Raw genomic sequence first — 10,253 nt, forward strand, 5'->3', positions numbered from 1 at the left:
GGTGGGTTGCAAACATGCCATAAGGCACATTTGTGCCTCCTTGGGAGTAAGCTGGGCTGGTGCTCAGAGGAGTGCCGGCCTGTGGAGGCTGACACAAACCTCTGCGCCAGTTTCCTCAACAAGACTTACATCAGCCCTGAGAGTCCAATTCTATCCAATTTGCCACTGCTGATGCAGCTGCAATGCAGTCCCAAGTTAAGGGAACAAATGCTTTGTTACCTTGAGGAGGCCTCTGTGTCTGCCCACCACTCCCACAGGATGCAGCTCATACCCCATTGGCATGGCTGCATCAGTGCTGGAAAGTTGGATAGGATTGGGCCCTTAATCATTGTGTACTTGCATGGATTCAGGATGAAAATGGAACTTTGCCTCCTGAGATCGACTCAAGAGATTAGATGTGAATCTGCTCATAATTCATGCCGTATTTTTGTTCAATGTTTTGTCTACATCACATGATTCTATGTACAAAACTAAAATTGCTCTTTTTGTTGGTTTTGATAAGAAGTTATGGTTTTTCTTTGCTTCCTATCTAGGTTTTAATTTTGGGCCAGTGTCAGAGATTTAACACTGACCACAGTTTAGGTCCTTGCTTGCCTCTTGTAACTTTCCTTAAGGCTTCACTGTCAATAAGATATTCTTTTCCTTCTATGGAAAGAAATTTCATCTGGGGGTTGGAGGGGTAGAGAGACTGTAGGATGTTGTCATCACTCCCTGGTGGTGAATTTTCCAGTAACATCTGACTGGTCAGAATGCTCGTTCAGATTCAGTTAACAATAAAATCTAATACAAGTGAAAGATGGAAACTGAGGCAGAGAGAGAGAGAGAGAGAGAGAGAGAGAGAGAGAGAGAGAGAGAGAGAGAGAGACTAAAAAGAATTTAAGCCACCCAATATGAGTGAGCTGAGATTTGGACAGGGCACAGTTAAAAATCTTAGCCTGTCTTCAACCAACTCTTTTTTTCCCTCTACTAGCCAGATTTAGAATTTTTGCTACAGTCATGCACAAGGTCCACTCTTCTGTCTAGCCCACTGCTGCACGTTGACTGGGATCATCTAGGAGTTCTGGCAGACTGTTTCCAGCCTTCCCAGCCTTCCCATCTATGGTTTATTAAACAGGGATTTCAAGGACTGAAACTGGGACTATTTGCATACAAAGAATACTATACTATCTCCACACAGGTATCCAGTTCACAAAGGTTCCCTTTCTGCCTAATAGTTGCCTGATAAAGGTGCAATGCAATCCTATTTTGTGCTGGAACAGGCAGGCCAGGAGGCTAGCACTGTATCCAGGACAAGATAGGGCACCAAAGTGGCTCAGCGGGAAGCAAGGGGAAACTCTTCCCCTTACCCCCAGGTAAGCCACTGAAGCCCCTATGGGTCTCCTTGCTTGCGCCACCTCCTGAGGTGGAGCAAGTCAGAGGAGAGGAGAGCGACTTGAAGCCACTCTGTGCTGCTCAGCAATGGGGGTTGGGATAAGAGCCGGGTCCCAGCCCCGCCTCGCAGTCCCTGCTCGCCCGTCCCTGGGACCTTCCTCCTCCCGACCTCTCCCTGCCTTGGAACGCCTCCCACTTGTCTCCTGCCCTCCTCCTCCCGGCCCAGCCCAGAGCCTTGGGTTAGCTGAACTTGGCCAATGCATGGCTCCCCCATGAAATCGGTGTGGAGGCTGAATTCAGCCTCCCTGGGTCACTGAGCGTCCTTGTGCCGGCCCAGCTGACTCATGAGGAGGTGAAAACATGCTTTATGGCACTTTTGCGATGCTCCTAGACCGGTCCAAGGGACTTGCGCTGGCCTAAAGGTGACTCAGGATTGTGCCCTTAGAAACATAGCTTTTCCTAGTTTGCATCACAAGGAAAAGCTTTGCCTCTATGATACCATCTGTTCTCTGCCCATATGAAGTCAATGTTTGTTGTTCTAGTAACTAGAAAAAATAATGCCACAAAGAAGTGGAGAGCAAAAGGAATAGGATGACTATTAACTTAGAAACACTGTATGCAAGAACATGAATCCCCTGACGTGGGAATCAAAGAGCACATTCCATTGGGAGATGAGCTCTCAGTGCCTGTACTTCCTACTCTGCTAGAATGACATCATTTTTCTGAGGAAGAAAACTCAGTGCCCAATAAATAGTGTCTAGGCAGTTGGGCAACTGAAGGTACTCAGGAGGTCCAGGGGATCATCTGAATACTACTGACCCTGAGGACAACATTTGGGTGTTAGGCCTCTCACCTCCAAGAGACTTTAAGAAGCCAAGCAAATGAAGCAGAGAAGACTTGGAATCCTCTAAAATCCCTACCAAGAGCCTGGGTAAGTCTTATTGCATCACCAGCCTTCCAAATTTATTGAAGAATAATATGCAACACTAAATAGAAATATCAAAGTAATGGACCAGAGGTAATGTTGATTTTAAATAGTTCAGCTTCCACCTTCATCAGTAACTCAGTTACTGTGTCACCAGCCAAGGTGGTGACAATCTGAAGCTTGTTAGAGGTGTGCGAATTCTCAGAATGGCTGACTCGGGAGAATTAAAAATATATATGAAGACTTAACCACGTAATCATTTGCATGTTTACGCAGAAGTAAACCCCCACTCTGTTCAAATGTGCTGGAGACTTCTCATTTCTGCCCCCATTTTTTCTCTTTCTCTTTTTTCCTAACAGATATTCCAGACAGTCCAGAGAGAGAAGAGGGATCTGAAGCACCTGGTTTATAGAAAAAGACCCTGATGTTCAGTTGCAGGGATCACAGAGATCTTATCTTCCAACATCTGCTAAAAGTGTCTTATTCTGAGAATGGTTGAGGGAAATAGTTCTACTGTCAATGAGTTCATCCTCTTGGGTATCTCAGATGACCCACAAATGCAAATTGTATTCTTCGTAGTGTTCCTGCTTATCTATTTGGTCAACATGGTGGGAAACCTGGGCATGATCATTCTGATCTCATTTCATCCCCAACTTCACAACCCCATGTACTTCTTCCTGTGGCACTTGTCCTTCTGTGACCTCTGCTACTCTTCTGCCATTGCGCCCAGAATGCTGTCCGACTTAGTATCTGACAGCAGAATCATCTCCTTCTCTGTCTGCACTGCCCAGTTCTATTTCTTTGCAGCCTTTATAGATGCTGAGTGCTACATTTTGGCAGCAATGGCCTACGACCGCTATGTGGCCATCTGCAACCCACTGCTCTACTCCTCTGCCATGTCCAAATCTCTTTGTACGTGGCTGTCACTTGGATCATACATTGCTGGTACAACTAACACCATAATACACACAACAGCCACATTTAGCCTTCGCTTCTGCAGCTCCAACCTCATCAACCATTTTTCTGTGATGTTCCTCCCCCCCTGGCAATCTCTTGCTCAGACACCTACATCAATGAGATTCTGCTTTTTACTTTTGGTGCTTCTGTAGAGGCGAGTTCCCTTTCAGTCATCCTTGTCTCATATGCCTTCATCTTAGTGGCTATCCTAAGAATGCCCTCTGCCTCAGGGAAGCTTCACAGGGGTCACTATATTTTATGGAACTATGCTTTTCATGTATCTACGACCCACTTCAGTCTATTCTCTGGATCAAGACAAATGGGCATCTGTGTTCTACACTGTGGTGATCCCTATGCTCAACCCTCTGATCTACAGCCTGAGGAACAAGGATGTTAAAGAAGCTTTTAGGAAGCTGATCAAGAAGAAAATAAATTCTTTCTTAACCTGAGATGCAACATTATCATCACTTGGTGTGAGCATGATATTGAAACTTTTTTAGTTTCTAGAACTGTTATTCAGAATATTAATATACCACTATTTTTACTTATAGCTAGCCCTCAATTTTTTTGTTTGCAACTTCCAAATCCCAGTTGATAGACAGGAGATTGACTGAAGCTTCTGGAATTGCTGCAATGTAAGTGATCTGGAGATGATGCGTTCCGGCCAAAGACATGTGAGCACTGAAAGGCACAGTAATCAATAGTAGTGTGCACAGTCCTACCATGCAGACTCACTTCTCCATGGATATTGCAAAAGAAGCCTGAATAGCCTTAGTGCATCATCCTTGTGCCCTTTCCTACTTATCCCACATGTTGTCCAAGCAAAAACATATCTATAGCTATAATTACCCAATGACTCATTTGTCATTCTCATGCCCTGGTGAATAAAGAAAGAATTCTCTGGAACGGATAAGTTTGTTGACTTCCAGTCTGACAATCTGTCCTGGTTCTAGTTAACAGCAATGGAGCTTTGAGACCAGCTTGCCAAGAGACGTTTTCTTCTCTTGTAAGCAAACTCGTTAGCAGCTAATTAGTACATTGTAAGAAGATGAAAAGTTTCAAAGGTACTACTGTCACTGTGAAAATGTTCAGTCATATCAAAATGGAAGAAGCACGTCCCAGGCTTTCTTTCTAATTCAGATTATGTGCCTGGACACAACTGGTATTGGAAGGGTTAAAGAAATGGCTCATGCCAAAAAATTTGCTGTGAGATTTTATTTACTGGTACTGGGGAACTGGGACTGAAAGCACTAAGTGAAGACCTGAAGGTAAAAGGTGGCTCCTGAGGCTGTGTTATTGCTGTAACAAAGGCACTGGGTGTGGGGTGGCACACAGCTTTTTGCTAACAATCATTTCAAGACCAGAGGCAAAGTCAGTGAGCTGATACTAAAATGGCATTACTTTGTCCACAGCTTAGTGCGAGCTCTTGGCTAATGACGTCATAAGTGAAGATATTTTTTACTTACCTCCCTGTAGGCCATCTGGTTCCCAAAGGGTGTCCTCAGACCTACACCAGCTCTTTTGCTGGCATAAGTCTGCGGAGACTCTGGGTCTCAGCCAAGATGGGGGCAATAGGAGCCAGTATGCATGGCTGTTGCTGTGCTCCACACCACTCCTACTTCTAGTCCAGCTTGTTTCCTCCTTGATCAGCCCCTGATCCATCCTGTCACCATATTACCATTGACAGTGGAGATTCTGCAAGCCAGTATCACCTGCTCACAGCTTCCAAGGCTTTGCTTTGGTGGCAGTGGACCACAAAACTGCAGAGCACTTGCTGCACCATGGCCCAGGACTTACAATGTGCCAGCATAAGGCCTCGACAAGATTAGGGCCTTAATTTTACATATAGAGATGTGTCCCATGGGGGTGCATGCAGATGCCCCCGTGGATCCAATCTACAGATAAATGGATCTGCGGATACAACAGGCATGTGGATGCGGGAGAGTCTGCGGATATTATATACCTGGCTTTTCAGAAAGCATTTGACACGGTCCCTCATCCAAGGCTGCTGAGGAAACTCCACAGCCAGGGAATTAGAGGGCAGGTCCTCTCCTGGATTAGGAACTGGTTGAGGATCAGGAAACAGGGAGTGGATGTCATTGGGAAATTCTCACAGTAGAGGGAGGTGAAAAGCAGTGTGCTCTAAGGATCTGTCCTGGGACTGGTGCTTTTCAACCTGTTCATAAATGACCTAGAGACAAGGTTAAGCAGCAAGGTGGCTAAGTTTGCGGACGACACTGAACATTTCGAGTGGTGAAGACCAGAAGAGATTGTGAGGAGCTCCAGAAGGATCTCTCCAAGCTGGGAGAATGGGCAGCAAAATGACAGATGCATTTCAATGTCAGTCAGTGTAAAGTAATGCACATTGGGGCAAAACATCAAATCTTCACATATAGGCTAATGCAGTGTTTCTCACACTGTGGGTTGGAACACACTAAGTGGGTCACGAGTCAATTTCAGGTGGGTCTCTATTCATTTCAATATTTTATTTTTAATATATCAGACTTGATGCTACCAAAGTATGTAACTGCATTTGTGAAAATGTTACGGACTTGTACTTTTAACAAGCTGCTATGTATATATTTTTTTAACAAAGTTAGTAAATGGGACTTATTCCTGAATAAGTGTGAGTAGGATTGCAGCCTAGGATTGATAAAAATGTTCCTGCTTGATGATGTCAGTTCTGGTCATGACATCACTTCCAGTGGGTCCTGACAAATTTTCATTCTCAAAAGTGGGTCCCGGTGCTAAATGTGTGAGAACCACTGAGCTAATGGGTTTTGAGCTGTCTGTGATGGATCAGGAAAGGGATTTTGGGGTGCTGATGGACAGCTCGAGGAAAGTGTTGACCCAATGTGTGGCAGTGGTAAAGAAGGCTAATTCCATGCCATTCCTGGCATAGAATTGAATTAAGAATTAAGTGCCAGGAAACACTCTTCAAGGAATTCTGTGCTCAGCTCTGAGGATATTAAAAGTACCGGTGATGTTCCTCAGCACCCGTCTAACAACCTTCCTCAAACTATCATGTCACCTCGGAAAGGCTTTCTTAGCCGTGACACAAGCCTCCAGTCTTTAGATTTTGTTTCGGCACTGTCCAATGAACACTCGACACAACAGATATGGGAGAAAAGGGCCACTTTATTTCACATTAGCAAGAGAAGCAGAGGCTGAGACCTGCAGCATCCGAGGTAGCGAAAGCCCCTGTGGTGCGGGGAGGGACCTCTGGGCGTTACCAGAAACCTCTGCCCCCAGGCGGGCACGCACCTGACTCCAAGTCGCGCCCCGCTGCTGGGCAGCGTGTCTCATCCATGTCTATCCCTTAAGGGGAAGGCAGCCAGACCGCGGACTGCGCCACCTCGAGCCGCTGAGCCTCTGAGGTGTGCCCCGCGGTCCCGGCCAGGGCCCCATCTACGTCTTCGTGCCACCGAGCCCCTGAGGACTGAAATAGGGTTCCGTCCTGCCTATGCCACCTGAAGGTGCATGCCAAAAGTCCCATTCACGCCTCCTAACCCGCACCACCTGCCACAAGGAGGGGTCAGCCTAGCGCTTGACCCCCCCGCTCCCAACCAGGGCGAGACGCACCTTAAGGCAATCCTGCAGGTCTCTCAGAAAGATGTCCGCCCTCTGCTCAGACAAGTGTAGCCATCTCCTCTGTAGAGAGCAGGCATTGAGAAGGCAATGGCTGGATGCACAATGACCTGTCCACCGGTCCATACCACAAACTGGCCAATCTCTTTGGCAACTTTCCACCTCAGCACAGTGGCTGGCACCATGCCACGCCCGCTGCTGTAGGAGTCCAACCAGACCATCGTGATGCCGGGCAGCCAACCCTGAAGGGTTGCAAATTCCTTGCCTGCTCTGGGCCTGAGCAGCAGCCCTGGACATCCCACACAGATCATTTTTGCACAGGTGGATCACCAATATGTCAGACGACAAGTTCTCCTTCAATTACTCCACCATTGCGGGTAGCAGCTGGCCCCACCGCTTCCCCTGCTTGGCCAGTCAGCCAACTTGCATGGCAGGGCCGTGCCCAAGCTGCGTTCCAAAATGCCTCATGGCTGCCCACTTGTGGGCCCAAACTACCATGGACTGGCCACAGACAGTTCACGAACCAGCTTCTCACCACATCCTGCAGAAGAAGAAAGATAAGTTACTGCCATAACCCCTGCCCATTGCAGGGTCAGCGGGGAGCTGTCCGCGTGCTGGAACAGGGCTCCCATTCGTACTCCTGCAGTGCCTCAACTGGGCACAGCGGCAACCCGCCTGTCAAGCAGGTTGGAAAACCTCACCCCTCTCTTAAAGGAGTAGGGATAGCTAAGCAGGTTGTTACCCGAACTTCGCTCCTCCCTCACCAGAGCAGGGACCGTCTACCTGTTAAGTGAGTTAGCCGCATCGCCCCTCTCTACGATGGAATGAGGGCTGCGTACCTGTTAGCAGGTTGTTGACAGCATATCCCACCTTTCCCACTGAAGCAGGGATAGCATGCCCATTAAAGTGGTTGGTAACACTGCCTGTTAAGCAGGTTGGTAGCAACTTTGCTGACATAACCTCACCCCTCCCCCGCTGGAGGAGGGACCACTCATCATTAAGTGGGTTGGTAACCTCGCCCTTCTCTCAAGGAACAGGGGCAGCATACCTGCCAGTGGGTTGTCAGTCCTGACAAGCGGGCTGGTAACAGAACATTACCCCTTTCCCAGTCGGGGGCAGAGCACCCATTAAACGGTTGCTAACAGAACGCCCCCCTCTCGAAGAAGAAGGGGCCACAAATCCGTAAGGGGGGTTGAAACCAAACATTGCCCCTTCCCCAGGAGCCGGGACAGTGCACCCATTAAGTGGGCTGGTAACGAAACATCACCCCTCTCTAAGGAGAAACGGCTATGCGGGTTGTTAACAGAAACCTCCTCCCCTCTTCCAAAGGCCTAGTGGCATTATGCCCACTAAGTGGGTCTGCACCAGAACACCCCCCCTCTCTGAAAGGAGTAGGGGCAGTACTCCTGGTACGCACATTGTTGACAGAATACCACCACCCCCACAGAAGTCGGGTAAGCACACCCATTAGGCAGCTTGGTAACAGATCGTCATCCTCCCCTAAGGAGAAGGGGTAGCATGCCTGTTAAGCAGGTTGGTCATGGAACGCCACTCTTCTCTTAAAGGCGTAGGGGGCAGCACACATATCTCCTCTCCCAAGGAACAAGGGCAGCATGCCCACCAAGTGAGTTACTAAATGCCCTGCTGATGCCCAGGGAAAACATAATATTAAATGCTATACTCTCATATTAAATGCCCCATCCACTCTGCCCCATTCCTTGGGTGCTGAAGCCTGGCCAGGCAGCTTTCAAAGCGGCTCCCACATAGATGGAGTGTGTGCTGTAAGCAATCTGAGATGGCCAGGGGCTCCCCATATGCCTCTAAATATCCTCCAAAACTGAGGAAGTATTAACAAGGAGGAGGTCAGGTGCCTGGGAGGAGATCATTGCGGGTGGTTGGGCTGGTGTATCTGTACTGGCTTGCACTCATTGGAGCTCATTTTATGTCCATATACTCATCATTAAGTCCCATTAAAATCAATGGAATACACTCCCAGGAAAGTGTGGACAGGATTGTAGCCTTAAGTCCAGCTATGTCTACCTGGATAAAAGACCCCTTATACTCCTGGGACTTATTCCTTGGAAGTTGGAGCCAGGATCTGAGCCCTATGCTCTAAGCCTCTGCATGCCCCATCAGAAGCAAGCCCCCATTATCACCCAAGGGGCTCACTGCAAAGTGGGCGAGAACTGCAACCCTATGACCAAGTCTCTGTGTGCCTGTTCAGAATCAAGCCTCCTTATAGCCCAAGGAGCTTACTCCTTGGAAAGTGGGGTGAGAACTGCAGCCCTATAATCCGGAAGCAAGGCCCCTTATAGTCCATGGAGCTTACTCCCAGGAAAGCGTGGCTAGGATTGCGGCCAGAGTCCAAGGCTCTGCCTGCCTCCTCAGAAGCAAGGCCCATTATAGTCCAAAAGGCTTACTCCCTGGAAAGTGGGGCGAGGACTGCAGTTCTATGGTCCAAGCCTCTGCATGCCTACTCATAAGCAAGGCCCCTTAAGATCCAAGAGGCTTACACCCTGAAAGTGGGACAAGGACTGCAGCCCCATGATCCAAGCCTCTGCATGCCTACTCAGAAACAAGCCCCATTATAGTCTAAGGGGCTTCCTCCCTGGAAATTGTGGTTGGGGTTGCAGCCCCAGCATTTAAGCCTATGCGTGGCTCCTCAGATGCAAGCCCCATTATGGTCCCTGGGGCTTACTCACATGAAAGTGGGTGACGCGGAGGCGCTGAGCTGGCGCCCGCCTCCCATGGCGACTCCCCATGTGCCTGATCCTGCATGCAGCAGGGATCCGGGCTCGGCGGGACACCTCCTGGAGGTGCTGGCCTAAAGCCACATGCAGGGAGCTGCAACAGTCCTGCAGCTCGAGCAACGTGCGGCCAGGCGCCTGCTCCATGCCATGCAGATCCTGCTCCCATGTGGAGTGCACTGGGAGCGCTGGGCTTGCCTGCCAGCTGCATGCAGGGAGCTGCAACAGTCCTGCAGCTGCGCAGTCCACGTGGAGCGCACTGCAACCTGCTACTTGGGCAGGCGGGAGCCCTGGAGCAGCCCTGCGATCACAGCGTCCCTCTCCAGTAACCCTTGTGGGCACCCTCCCAGGAAGCAGCAGCAGGAGCTGCTGTGCGCTGGAGACCCGGGCAAGGCCAGCAGGGAGAACTGGCTCTGAGGTAGAAGGCGGCAGCCTGCCCCCTCCACCCAGCAGGCCAGGGACTGAGCGCACACTCTAAGCATGTCTGCTTGGAACAAGTCCCCCTGCACTCCCCGGGGCTTACTCCCAGGAAAGTGTGCCTGGACTGCACCTGATCCTTCCTTGGGCAGAGCCTGCCCAAAACCCCATCCCCACCTTACAGATCAAACATGCTGCACATGAGATCCAGCGCAGGAGGCCTCCTCGGGAGTTGCACTGGTCCTAAG

General features: G+C 49.4%; 1 pseudogene; it reads left to right on the top strand.

Moving 5' to 3' along the window:
- Positions 1–2,787: 2,787 nt before the first annotated feature.
- On the top strand, positions 2,788–3,702 carry LOC136644438 (olfactory receptor 5AR1-like; annotated as a pseudogene).
- The last annotated feature ends 6,551 nt before the right edge of the window (positions 3,703–10,253 follow it).

This window comes from Tiliqua scincoides, chromosome 1 (genome assembly GCF_035046505.1).
Source record: "Tiliqua scincoides isolate rTilSci1 chromosome 1, rTilSci1.hap2, whole genome shotgun sequence".
In the NCBI taxonomy this organism is placed as follows: Eukaryota; Metazoa; Chordata; class Lepidosauria; order Squamata; family Scincidae; genus Tiliqua; species Tiliqua scincoides.